Below are 11,749 nucleotides of genomic sequence, written 5' to 3'. Positions count from 1 at the left end.
AAACTCTTAAAGAAATCAGCCTGGGGGAATATTTTATGAGGAGGACCCCCTGGGCAATTGAAGCAACATCAAAAATACACCACTGGGACTTGATCAAACTAAAAAGCTTCTGCAGAGCCAAGAACACAGTAAGGAAAGCAAGCAGACAGCTCTCAGAATGGGAGAAGATATTTGCAGGTTATGTCTCTGACAAAGGTTTAATAACCAGAATCCACAGAGAACGCAAATGTATTAGCAGGAAAAGAACAAGTGATCCCATCTCAGGGTGGGAAAGGAACTTGAAGAGAAACTTCTCAGGCGCATGGCCTACAGACACATGAAAAAATGTTCACCATCCTTAATCATCAGAGAAATGCAAATCAAAACCAATTTGAGATATCATCTAAGTCCAGTATGAGTAGCCCACATCACAAAACCAGAGAGGTTGGCATGGATGTGGAGAAAAGGAAACACTTCTACACTGCTGGTGGGAATGCAAACTAATACGTTCCTTTTGGAAAGATGTTTGGAGAACACTACCGAGATCTAAAAATAGACCTGCCATTTAATCCTACAATTCCTCTACTAGGTATATATCTAGAAGACCAAAAATCACATTATAACAAAGATATTTGTACCAGAATGCTTATTTCAGCCCAATACATAATCGCTAAGTCATGGAAGAAGCCCAAGTGCCCATCAACCCACAAATGGATTAATAAATTGTGGTATATGTACATCATGGAATATTATGTAGCCTTAAAGAAAGATGGACACAACTCTTACATGTTTACATGGATGGAGCTGGGACACATTCTTCTTAGCAAACTATCTCAAGAATGGAAGAACAAGTATCCAATGTACTCAGCCCTACTATGAAACCAATTTATAGCTTCCTTATGAAGCTACAACCCAATTATAGCCCAAGAAGAAGGGGAAAGGGAGGGATGGGCAGGGGGAGGAGAGGAGGGAGGGGAATTGGCGGGACCACACCTACAGTGCATCTTATAAGGGTACATGTGAAATTTACTAGATGTAGAATATAAATGTCTAAACACAGTAACTAAGAAAATTCCATGAGGGCTATGTTAACCAATTTGATGAAAATATTTCAAATTGTGTATAAAACCAGCACATTGTGCCCCATGATTACATTAATGTACACAGCTATGATTTAATCAAAATAAAAAAAAAAGAAGAGGACACTTCATCCCTGAGGTTACTTAATTTCAGAAAGGTTATGAGATGGTCACATTGCTCAGTGTGACTCTCAGATTTTAACCACTACATTATTTCCTCAGCAGCATTTCCCCTTTGCTGATTGTGGCCAGCAAAGCAGTTTTGGGAAATCTTCCCCTGAAGCCACAAAGTTTCAAACAGACTCAGGATCTGGAGAGATAGGCAGCAAATTACAACACACGTCTACCCTACCATTGTCAACAAGAGCGATCCTGCCAGCTCCACGGCACCCACCTCATTATTACCAAATCAGTGTTTGTTAAGTATGTACAATTATCTAATTCATTCCAGACATATGTGCCAATCCCAGATTAAATAGTATAATATTTTGATGAAAGCCAAAGACGAAAAACTAGTCAGAATGTGTTTGATAGCAGCAGTGACGGAAGCTGGCTCTACCTAGCCGGGAGTCAGGAAAACCCAGGGACTGGACTAGCTAAATTACAAATAGGAAAAGTGAGAAAAGAAGATGGAAGGATGGGGCCTCAACGCTGTCATTTCTCAGTGAATAGTTCATTAGAAATCTTTTCAAAGTCATGAGGAAAAGCCAAGTTAGGTATGGGGGTGGGGGGAGTAATTTCCCTCAGAAATTCTGTGAAGGGTTTTTTATTTTTTGAGATAGTCTCACTATGTCGCCCTGGGTAGAGTGCCATGTTATCACAGCTCACAGCAACCTCAAAATCTTGGGCTTAAGCGATTCTCTTACCTCAGCCTCCCAAGTAGCTACAGGCACCTGCTACAAAGCCCGGGTATTTTTTTGTTGTAGTTGTTATTGTTGTTTAGCAGGCCCAGGCCAGGTTCAAACCCGCAGCCCTAGTGTATGTGGCTGGTGCCCTAACTGCTGAGCTACGGGTGCCGAGCCTCTGTGAAGGGTTTTTATAGATATTTTTTGAGCTGCCCAAAGTTTGTCATTTATAAAGCTGGTTGAACCTAGCAAAATATAAACTATTCTTCTGATTACTATTTTGTTTACCAGGCTAAATAGGGAGATATTTTCTTAACTACCACTTGAAAATGCTAAGAGACCAGGAGGTTGGAAAAGTATGTATTACCATAAATAATTTACAACTAGTGGATATTAGCTAAGTGACACTGAGGAAATGGGTAAGAAAAGGTTAGGCCTTATTTAGTCCCATAGACCTTGGTTCATAGTCTGGCTTTACAAATTTCTAGCTGTATCTATTTTTTTTGTAAATTATTTAATCTGAGCCTCATTTTTCTCACCTGTAAAATGGGTCTTCCTCAGAGATTCTCAAAGTGTGCTGGGACCAGCAAAATCAGCATCACCTGGGAACAATGAACAAGCAAGATTCTCAGCTCCTGGTGCAGGGTGAGAAGGAGACACTCCAGGTGGGTGGGGGGAGGGGGTAAGAGGGGCAACAATCTGTGTTCTCTCAAGATCACCTGGTGACACTGATGCCCACTAAAGTCTGAGAAGCACTGGTCTATGTTATAGGATCTTTTTAGCCCTGATTGCACATTGTAATCATCTGGACAGACTGAGAAAAACTGATGCCTTGGCTTCCACCCCCAGAGATTCTGATATCATTAATCTGAGGCAAGGTTTCTAAAGACCACACCCTACCACTGCTCCAGGTGATTCTAATGTATAGTCAAGGTTGAGACCTCTGCCTTACAGGGGTTGCTGTAAGGATTAACTCATTTAATATACCTTCAACAATTAGTACACTATCTTGTATTTTTTTTTTTTGAGACAGTCTAACTTTGTTGCCCTGGGTAGAGTGCTGTGGTGTCACAGCTCACAGCAACCTCAAACTCTTGGGCTTATGTCCAAGAGTTGGGCTTACTCCCTCCAAGTAGCTGGGAGGCCTGCCACAAGGCCTGGCTATATTTTAGAGATGAGGGCTCGCTGTGGCTCAGGCTGGTCTCAATTTCTGAGCTCAGTCAATCCACCTGCCTCAGCCTCCCAGAGTGCTAGGATTACAGGCATGAGCCACCTCACAGAACACTATCTTGTATACAGTAGACACTCAGTATATGTAAGCTTCTCTCAACCCACTGTTTTCATTAAAATTTCAGATAAAGTTCTCGCTTCAGCAGCGCATATACTAAAAATTGGAACGATACAGAGAAGATTAACATGGCCCCTGTGCAAGGATGACACGCAAATTCATGAAGCGTTCCATATTTTTAATAAACCCAGCTGTTCATGAAAATAAAAAGTTCAGATAAGAAGGAAATACATAAAAATATTAACAGTGGTTTTCTCTGAGTGATGGGATTATGAGTAATTTTGATTTGATTTGATTTTTTTTTTTTGAGACAGGGTCTTGCTCTGTTGTCCAGGATAGAGTGAAGTGGTATCATCATCGCTCACTGAAACCTCACACTCCTGGGCTCACGTGATCTTCCTGCCTCACTCTCCCAAGTAGCTGGGACTACAGGAACACACCACCACTCCCAGATAATTATTCTATGTTTTTGTAGAGATGGGGTCTCACTCCTTGCCCAGGCTGGCCTCAGGCTCCTGACCTCAGTGATCCTCCAGAGTCTGCCTCCCAGAGTGCTAGGACTACAGGCATGAGCCACAGCACCCAGCCTTAAATTTTCTTTATCATAATTTTCTAAAAGTTTTCCAAATGCATAACATGTGTTATATCTATAATTACAAAAGTAAATGAAACTAAATTTTAACAGTTTTCTGAGGCCGTTACCTTATAAGCCTGATATAATTATCTTGTCTCTGTCACTTATGGAGAAATCATATTATTTTCACTTTACAGATAGAAGAACTGAATCACAGAAATAAAGACTACTTCAGTTTATACTGGATTTGCTGACATTTAAAGTCCAAATAGCTAATATAATCATAACTAATTTCTCTATAGCATTTCTCATATCCCTCAGGAGAACAGTATTCTCTCTTGGTATAACACAAAATGGGGAACCAAAGGCTTCTGTATTGAAGCTGTTCAAGTTCATTTGATCTCTGAAAACTACCTTGAGTCTCTATCACTTCCTAAAACTGGCCCAAGCAACACCTCTCTCTCAAAAAAAAAAAAAAAAAAAAAGAAAGAAAGAAAGAAAAGAAAAGAAAGAAAGAAAGAAAGAAATCCCAACAACAGCACTCACACATTGTTGCACAATTGGAGAACCCACACTATGCAACTTGGATTTTTGAAGACCATGCCAAATATGGTGCCATGTAAAAAGTCTGATTTTTGCTCTAGAGCAACAGCTAACACATATTTACCATTTACTATATATCAGGCACTAGCCTTGGCACTTTACAAATATTTACAAAATGAGGCTAGATAACAGGAGTGGTTCTCAAACTTTATAATATGTCAAAGTCACCTGGGGGAGGGGGTGGGTTGTTAAAACAGAGATTGCTGGCGGCCACTGTCCCTCATGCCTATAACCCTAGCACTTTGGGAGGCTGAGATGGGAGAATGCTTCAGGCCAGGAGTTCAAGTCTCAGGCTGAGCAACATAGTGTGAATGTGTCTCTCCAAATATAGAAAAATAAGCCAGGTGTGGTGTCATGCACCTGTAGTCCCAGCCACTTGGGATTCTGAGGCAGAAGGATCACTTGAGCCCAGGAGTTTGAGGCTGCAGAAAACAATAAGAAAGAAAGGAAAGACAGAGAGAGAGAAGAGGAGGGGAGAGGAAGGAAGGAAAGAAGGAAGGAAGGAAGGAAGGAAGGAGGGAGAAAGAGAGGAAGGGAGGGAAGGAGGGAAGGAAGGAAGGAAATAGATTAAGGAACTTCAGCCCCAAAACTTCTGATGCAAAAAGTTTGGAATGGGGCTCTTGAATTTTCATTTCTTTCTTTTTTCTTTCTTCCTTTCTTCTTTCTTTCTTTCTTTCTTTTGTGGGGGACAGGATCTCACTCTGTCATTCAGGCTAGAATATAGTGGTGTCATCATAGCTCACTGCAACCTCAAACTCCTGGGCTCAAGTGATCCTCCTGCCTGACTCTCCCAAAGTGCTAGGATTATAGGCATGAGCCATAACACCTGTCCAAGAACCTGTATTTCTTTATTTATTTTATTTATTTTATTTTTTATTGTTGGGGATTCATTGAAGGTATGAGAAACCAGATTACACTGATTGCATTTGTTAGGTAAAGTCCCTCTTACAACTGTGCCTTGCCTCCAAAAGGTGTGTCACACACTGAGACCCCACCCCCCTCATCCTTCTCTCTCTCTCTGCTTTCCCCTTCCCAAGAACCTGTATTTCTAACAAACTCCTTTGTGATGTTAATGCTGCAACTCAACCACAGTTTGAGGACCAATGGATTAGCAAATCTGTAGGGTTCTAATCTGCTGTTTGGACTCAAACCCCAATTCTTATTCTGTAGCCCAACACTGAGACTTAGAAATGAATCTTGAAAACTCTCATTGTTCTTGTCACAATTCTCTAGGACCTTCACCTGGTCTAAATGAAAGGGTTGTCTTTAAATGTGAATCCAGAAAAGTTAATGCACCAGCACCCAAGGCACCTGCAATGACTCAACGTGTGAGAGGGCACAAACCAAGTCCCATCCCCTCACGCACATAGCAATTCTTTTAATAAAATTCTAGTCATCAGAAGCAGGTCCTCCAGTGAACCACAGACATAGTCAACAAAAGCATGCTAGAGCTTTTTATTTACATGTCTTCCCACTACACAATGGCTAATAGTGTCCCTTAAAGCCTTTTCCTCTTACCACCAACAGAGGGCCTGGACTGCTATGGGAAGAGAAAGCTTAACACTGTAATGCATTAGAACCTTACAATGCTTTAAAATTTAGAAAGCATTACCATATCCATTGTTTCATTAAGGTTTCATAACAATACTCTGAAATAGGTGTTATTATTCTGTTTTATAGCTAAGGAAACAAAGGCTCAGATAGGCTTAGTAATTTGGTCAAAGCCTCATGGTTAATGGAAAATCGAAGTGGGACAACTAGAACCCTGTTCTCCTGCCTTCTAGCCTAGACACATTTCCACTGCCCCTTAATCCAAATTAGGGAAAATTAAAATTAAAATTTGTCTTCCTGACTCCCTCCCTCCTTAGCATATTAGCAAGAATGAATCATTAAGGGTAACTAGACGAGGAACTCTAATTGCAGGTCTCTGAAAATGGAGATGTTTAATTACATAGTTACATATGTGATTTATCAACCAGTTTTGATCGTTGACAATTCTCTTTAAAGAATTCTTTTCCTCTAAAAATTAAAATAATGTATTTTTAAATCTGCCCTGGAATGCTTTGTTTTCATTCAAATAAAGAGATGATGTTTCTTATAAGTGTCATGATTTCTAGGCAATTGGTCTAATGTCAGATAGGCATGAATTCCTGGTAGATTTATTGTGATTAGATCTGAAACTGCAGAGGCTTTATCTAGAAACAAAAATCATTTTCTGGACAAAGCTAAGTAACAGAAACATTTCTAGACTCAGAGGAGCCATTCTCTGAGAAACCCTAAACCAGCAGCAATCTGGGGCAGCAATCTCCCCCAACTGCCACACAAGTGGAATGATGATGACATCAATTTGGTTTTGTCCTAGAGAAGGAAGAGCTGCAGGGCCTTGATGTCAAAGAAGCAGAAAATATCAAAGCTTCTGGCGTTACTGAGGCAAGCCAAGAAAGACAAATGAGCCTAATGTTCATAAAAGCAAAGTATGGGCTTAGAGTCAGGCCTGGGTCTTAAGGACACTGACCCCAGCCTGTCCCTGGGCTCCCCAAGTGGGTCAGTTTCTGCTACTCCTTTCTCCAAGGTCTCCAGAAGCCTCATTTCGACTGTCATTGAGATCTTCTTCTGTTTTCTACTTTTCCAGGTAACCATATGCATTACTGCTCCGAGAGGTTAATTTACTTGTCAGAATAACACAGCTTCTAAGTGGTGAGATGCAGATTCAAACCCAAGTAGAATCCCTCTCATTTACTTAATCAATAAACACTGATTAAAAGCCAGTTGTCCAGCTAGGGTGATGGGTAGAATAAAAAGAGCCTCCAGAGTGCAGTGAGGGAATGGAAACGGTGCTGTGGCCTCAGGCTCAGAAGGACGGAGGGCGAGCTGTACTTTCCCAGAAGATAAAACATGCTGGGGATAGAAATGCCAACCACGCTTCCTCGCTTCCTCATATTAAAGCCACTCCGGGCCCAGACAGAGCCTCCGCTGTCGCAGAAAGCAGCTTGTGGTGCCTTTCTCCCTTCTATTGCGGCCTCCTCAAAGGAGGTCTGACTTGCCACTGCCCAGGCAGGGTTTCCTCTACCTGGGGAGAAAACTATATACCCAGGTAGGAAGTACACCCTTGGATGGCTGGGCTGCTCTTCTACACACCAGCTCACATTAGAGCAGTCACTCACTAATGGTACCCTCTAAAGTGGCAATTTACCAAATAGCACTAATTTAGTACATGGCCCTTGAAGAGTTAACACACCTCCCTCCAGAGGTGTCTAATTGAGTCCTTGCCAAGTCAATCTAAAAGGAGATCTGGTCCAGTGCACTGCAAATTCTTTCAACCTGCTCCAGGGTCACGCGAGGCATCAGAAAAGAAGGTGCAGGGGCCCAGGGGTCAGCAGGCCTGGTTCTGCTACCTGAGTCACTTCATACAAGTCCGTTTCCCTTTTTGTGCCTCTGTTTGCCCAAAGTTGAAATGAGGGCAGTGGGGATTTGATTTCTAAGGGTCCTGTCGAGGGAAATGCTTCTTAACTCTTTTAGGGTCATAAATACTTTAGGGAACCTATGTTAAGGGAACCTCTACCCACAAAATTGTGTCTACAATTTCAAAAAAATTCAGTTCCTAAAGTTCAAACTAAACTTTTTGGTCCGTTATGGGCTCTGAAGTCAGACAGGGCTGGGATTGAAATATGGAGGCGTCCCTCCACAAACCCACCCTCCAGCCCAAGGACAAGCTTCTTACCTTTCAGTCTCGTTCAGAAAACTGGCACCAATAATACCAACTTTGCAATATTGTTGGGAGAATGAAAAATAATCATATATAAGTGTCTGGTCTATAGAGGGTGCCCAAGAAATGGTAGCTAAATTTAAAAAATGTAATGGCACCTGTCATCAGTGCTCAAGGAGTGTTAGTTTTCTTTCTTTCATATAGTAACCAGCAGTTATCTGTGCACTTTAGGTGTTTCATAAATGTTATTGCTTGACTCAAAGCTATCTTAACATTCCATGCTCTGTCAGGCGTTTCTCGGGATGAAGGATGCCTCCTTGCACTTTAACGGGACTTTGCAAGTCTCCAAACATCTGTACACTGGATCTGATCTTCTGTATCCCATCCTACTCAGCACGGTCACATTAATATTCCAGAAATCAACATTTGAATTGTGACATACACCACAGCTCAAAAATTTTAATGCTATATTATGTTTTTAAGCATTTCACTGAAGATTTCATCAAGTGAAAGAAAAATGGCAGCCCATTCTATTGAGCTGTTACTATATGCCAAGCAATGACTAAGTAAATACATTATTTCCTTTAATCCTCTTAACTTTCCTATAGACAATTTCATACAAGTACTCATAGAAGGCCAGTAGTACAGTCTCTAAAGCTTGCTTGAGCTTGAGTCTGATTCCACTGTATACTTGCTATATAATATTGGACAAATCACTTAACTCTTGTGTCCATCAGTGTCCTCTGTAGAGTACAGATAACTATAGAAACTAGTTCCTCAAGGAACTAGAAAAACAAGAACAACCTAAACCCAGAATTAATGGAAGGAAAGAAAATAAATATCAGAGCAGAAATAAATGCAATTGAGACTTTAAAAAATACAAAAGAGCAATGAAATGTAAAGTTAGTTTTTCAAAATGATAAAATCAACAAACCTTAGCTAGACTGACTAAGAAAAAAGAGAGCGGACCTAAAGTAAAAAAAAATTAGAAACGAAAAAAGGAGAAATAACAACTGAGACCACAAAAATACAAAGAATCATTACAGACTATTATGAACAACTGTACACCAACAGATTGGAAAACTTAAAAGAAATAAATAAGTTCCTGGACACATACAACCTACCAACACTAAACCATTAAGAAATAAAAAACCTAGGTAGTGCCTGTGGCTCAGTGGGTAGGGTGCCCATATACCAAAGGTGGCGGGTTCAAACCCAGCCCTGGCCAAACTGCAATAAAAAAAGCCAGGTGTTGTGTTGGGCACTTATAGTCCCAGCTACTCGGGAGGCTAAGGCAAGAGAATCACCTAAGCCCACGAGTTAGAGGTTGCTGTGAGCTGTGACGCCATAGCACTCTATTGAGGGAGATAAAGTGAGACTCTGTCTCAAAAAAACAAACAAACAAAAAAAGAAATAAAAAACCTGAACAAAATAATGAGTAACAAGTTCAAAGCCATATCAAAAAGTCTCCTATCAAAGAAAAGCTCCAAGACCTGATAGCTTCCACCACTGGATTCCATCAAACATTTAAAGAAGAACTAATACCAATTCGATTTAAACTTTTCAAAAGAAACTGAAGAGGAGGAAATATTTCCAAACTCATTCTGCAATGCCTGCATTACCCTGACACCAACATCAGAAAAAGACTCAACAACAACAACAACAAAAAGAAAACTACAGGCCAATATCACCGATAAACATTGATGCAAAAATCTTCAACAAAATACTAGCAAACCTAACACAACAACATATTGAGAAGATTATTCACTGGCTCAGTGCCCATGGCACAGTGGTTATGGCGCCAGCCACACACACCAAGGGTGGCGGGTTCAAACCCAACTGGGCCAGCTGAACAACAATGACAACTGCAACAAAGAGATAGCCAGGCATTGTGGTGGGCACCTATAATCCCAGCTACTTGGGAGGTTGAGGCAAGAGAATTGCTTGAGCTCAAGAATTGGAGGTTGCTGTGAGCTGTGACACCACAGCACTCTACTGAGGGCCACATAGTAAGACTCTGTCTCAAAAAAAATTTTTTTTTAAAGAAATTTATTCACAAGAGTGACTGGTAAGCTCTCACCTAAGTTGCACAATGTAAGGGTATACAGCAAACCCCCTGAAGGAGGAGCTCAACTGCAACTTTAACTTTACCTAAGAAACACAAACAATGTAACCTAAACATTTATATCCTCATACTAATCCGAAATTTAAAAAAAAGATCATTCATAATGATCAAGTGGTATTCATCCAGGGGATGCAAGGATGGTTCAACATAAGTAAATTTATAAATGTGATTACATTTAACAGTAGAAGGAAATTAGCATATTTACAGAGCCAAGAACAAAAACCATATGATTATTTCAATAGATTTGGAAAAACCATCTAATAAAATATGACATTCCTTGATTATAAAAATCCTCACCAAACCAAATATAGAGAGTTCCCCCATCATACCTCAAAATAATAAAGCCCATATATGACAAACCCATAGCTAACACTGTACCAAATAGAGAAAATTTGAGGGCTTTCTTTTGAGATCTGGAACAAGACAAGGTTGCCCATTGTTGCCAGTTACTTTTTTTGTTTGTTTTTTGTTTTTTGGGTTTTTGTTTGTTTGTTAGTTTTTGTTTTTGAGACAGAATCTCACTTTGTTGCCTTCACTCTCAGTAGAGTGCTCTGGTATTGTAGCTCACAGAAACCTCAAACTCTTGAACTCAAGTGATTCTCTTGCCTCAGCCTCCCAAGTAACTGGGACTATAGGTGCACACTACAACACCCAGCTATTTTAGAAGCAGGGGTTTCCTCTTGCTCAAGGGCTATTCTCCAACTCATGAGCTCAGGCAATCCATCTGCCTCCGCCTCCCAGAGTGCTAGGATTACAGGCATGAGCTGCTGTGTGCCTCAGCCATTGTTGCCAGTTTTATTCAACATAATAATAGAAGTCCTGGCCAAAGTAATTAGGCCAGGAGAAAGAAATAAAAAAGTTCCAAACTGTGGCTCACACCTGTAATCCTAGCACTCTGGGAGGCTGAAGTGAGTGGATTGCTTGAGCTCACAGGTTTGAGACCAGCCTGATCAAGTACAAGACCCCTATCTCTAAAAATTAGCCACAACTGTGGCAGACGCCTATAATCCCAGCTACTCGGGAGGCTGAGACAAGAGAATCACTTGAGCCCAAGAGTTTGAGGCTGCTGTGAGCTATGCCGCCATGGCACTCTCCTGAGGGCAAAGTGAGACTCTGTCTCAAAAAAAAAAAATTCCAAACTGGAATGGAAGTTGTCAAACTAGCCTTGTTCACAGATTACGTGATCTTGTACTTAAAAAAACCTAAAGATTTCACAAAAAACTGTTAGAACCCATAGACGAAATCAGTAAAGTTGAAGGATACAAAATCAACACACAAAAATCAATAGCATTTACAAATACAAACAGTGAACAATCTGAAAAACCAATCAAGAAAGCAATCTTGGCTCGGCACCTATAGCTCAACCGGCTAAGGCGTCAGCCACGTACACCTAAGGTGGCGGGTTCAAATCCCCAGCCCGGACCCGCCAAAACAACAATGATGGCTGCAACCAAAAAAATAGCTGGGCGTTGTGGCGGGCGCCTGTGGTCCCAGCTACTTGGGAGGCGGAGGCAGGAGACTCGCTTGAGCCCAGGAGTTGGAGGTTGCTG

The 11,749-nt window shown here is 41.0% G+C and overlaps 1 non-coding gene across 1 annotated transcript; it reads left to right on the top strand.

Annotated features, from left to right (window-relative positions):
• The first annotated feature begins 3,267 nt into the window (after positions 1–3,267).
• On the top strand, positions 3,268–3,371 carry LOC111724318. The gene has a single exon (XR_002772635.1). It is a non-coding gene; the product is annotated as a U6 spliceosomal RNA (small nuclear RNA).
• Positions 3,372–11,749: the final 8,378 nt, after the last annotated feature.

The sequence above is a fragment of the Otolemur garnettii genome, unplaced genomic scaffold, assembly GCF_000181295.1.
Source record: "Otolemur garnettii isolate 467f Iridium unplaced genomic scaffold, OtoGar3 scaffold00021, whole genome shotgun sequence".
NCBI classification, from domain to species: domain Eukaryota; kingdom Metazoa; phylum Chordata; class Mammalia; order Primates; family Galagidae; genus Otolemur; species Otolemur garnettii.
This window is presented reverse-complemented; position numbering and strand designations above follow the sequence as displayed.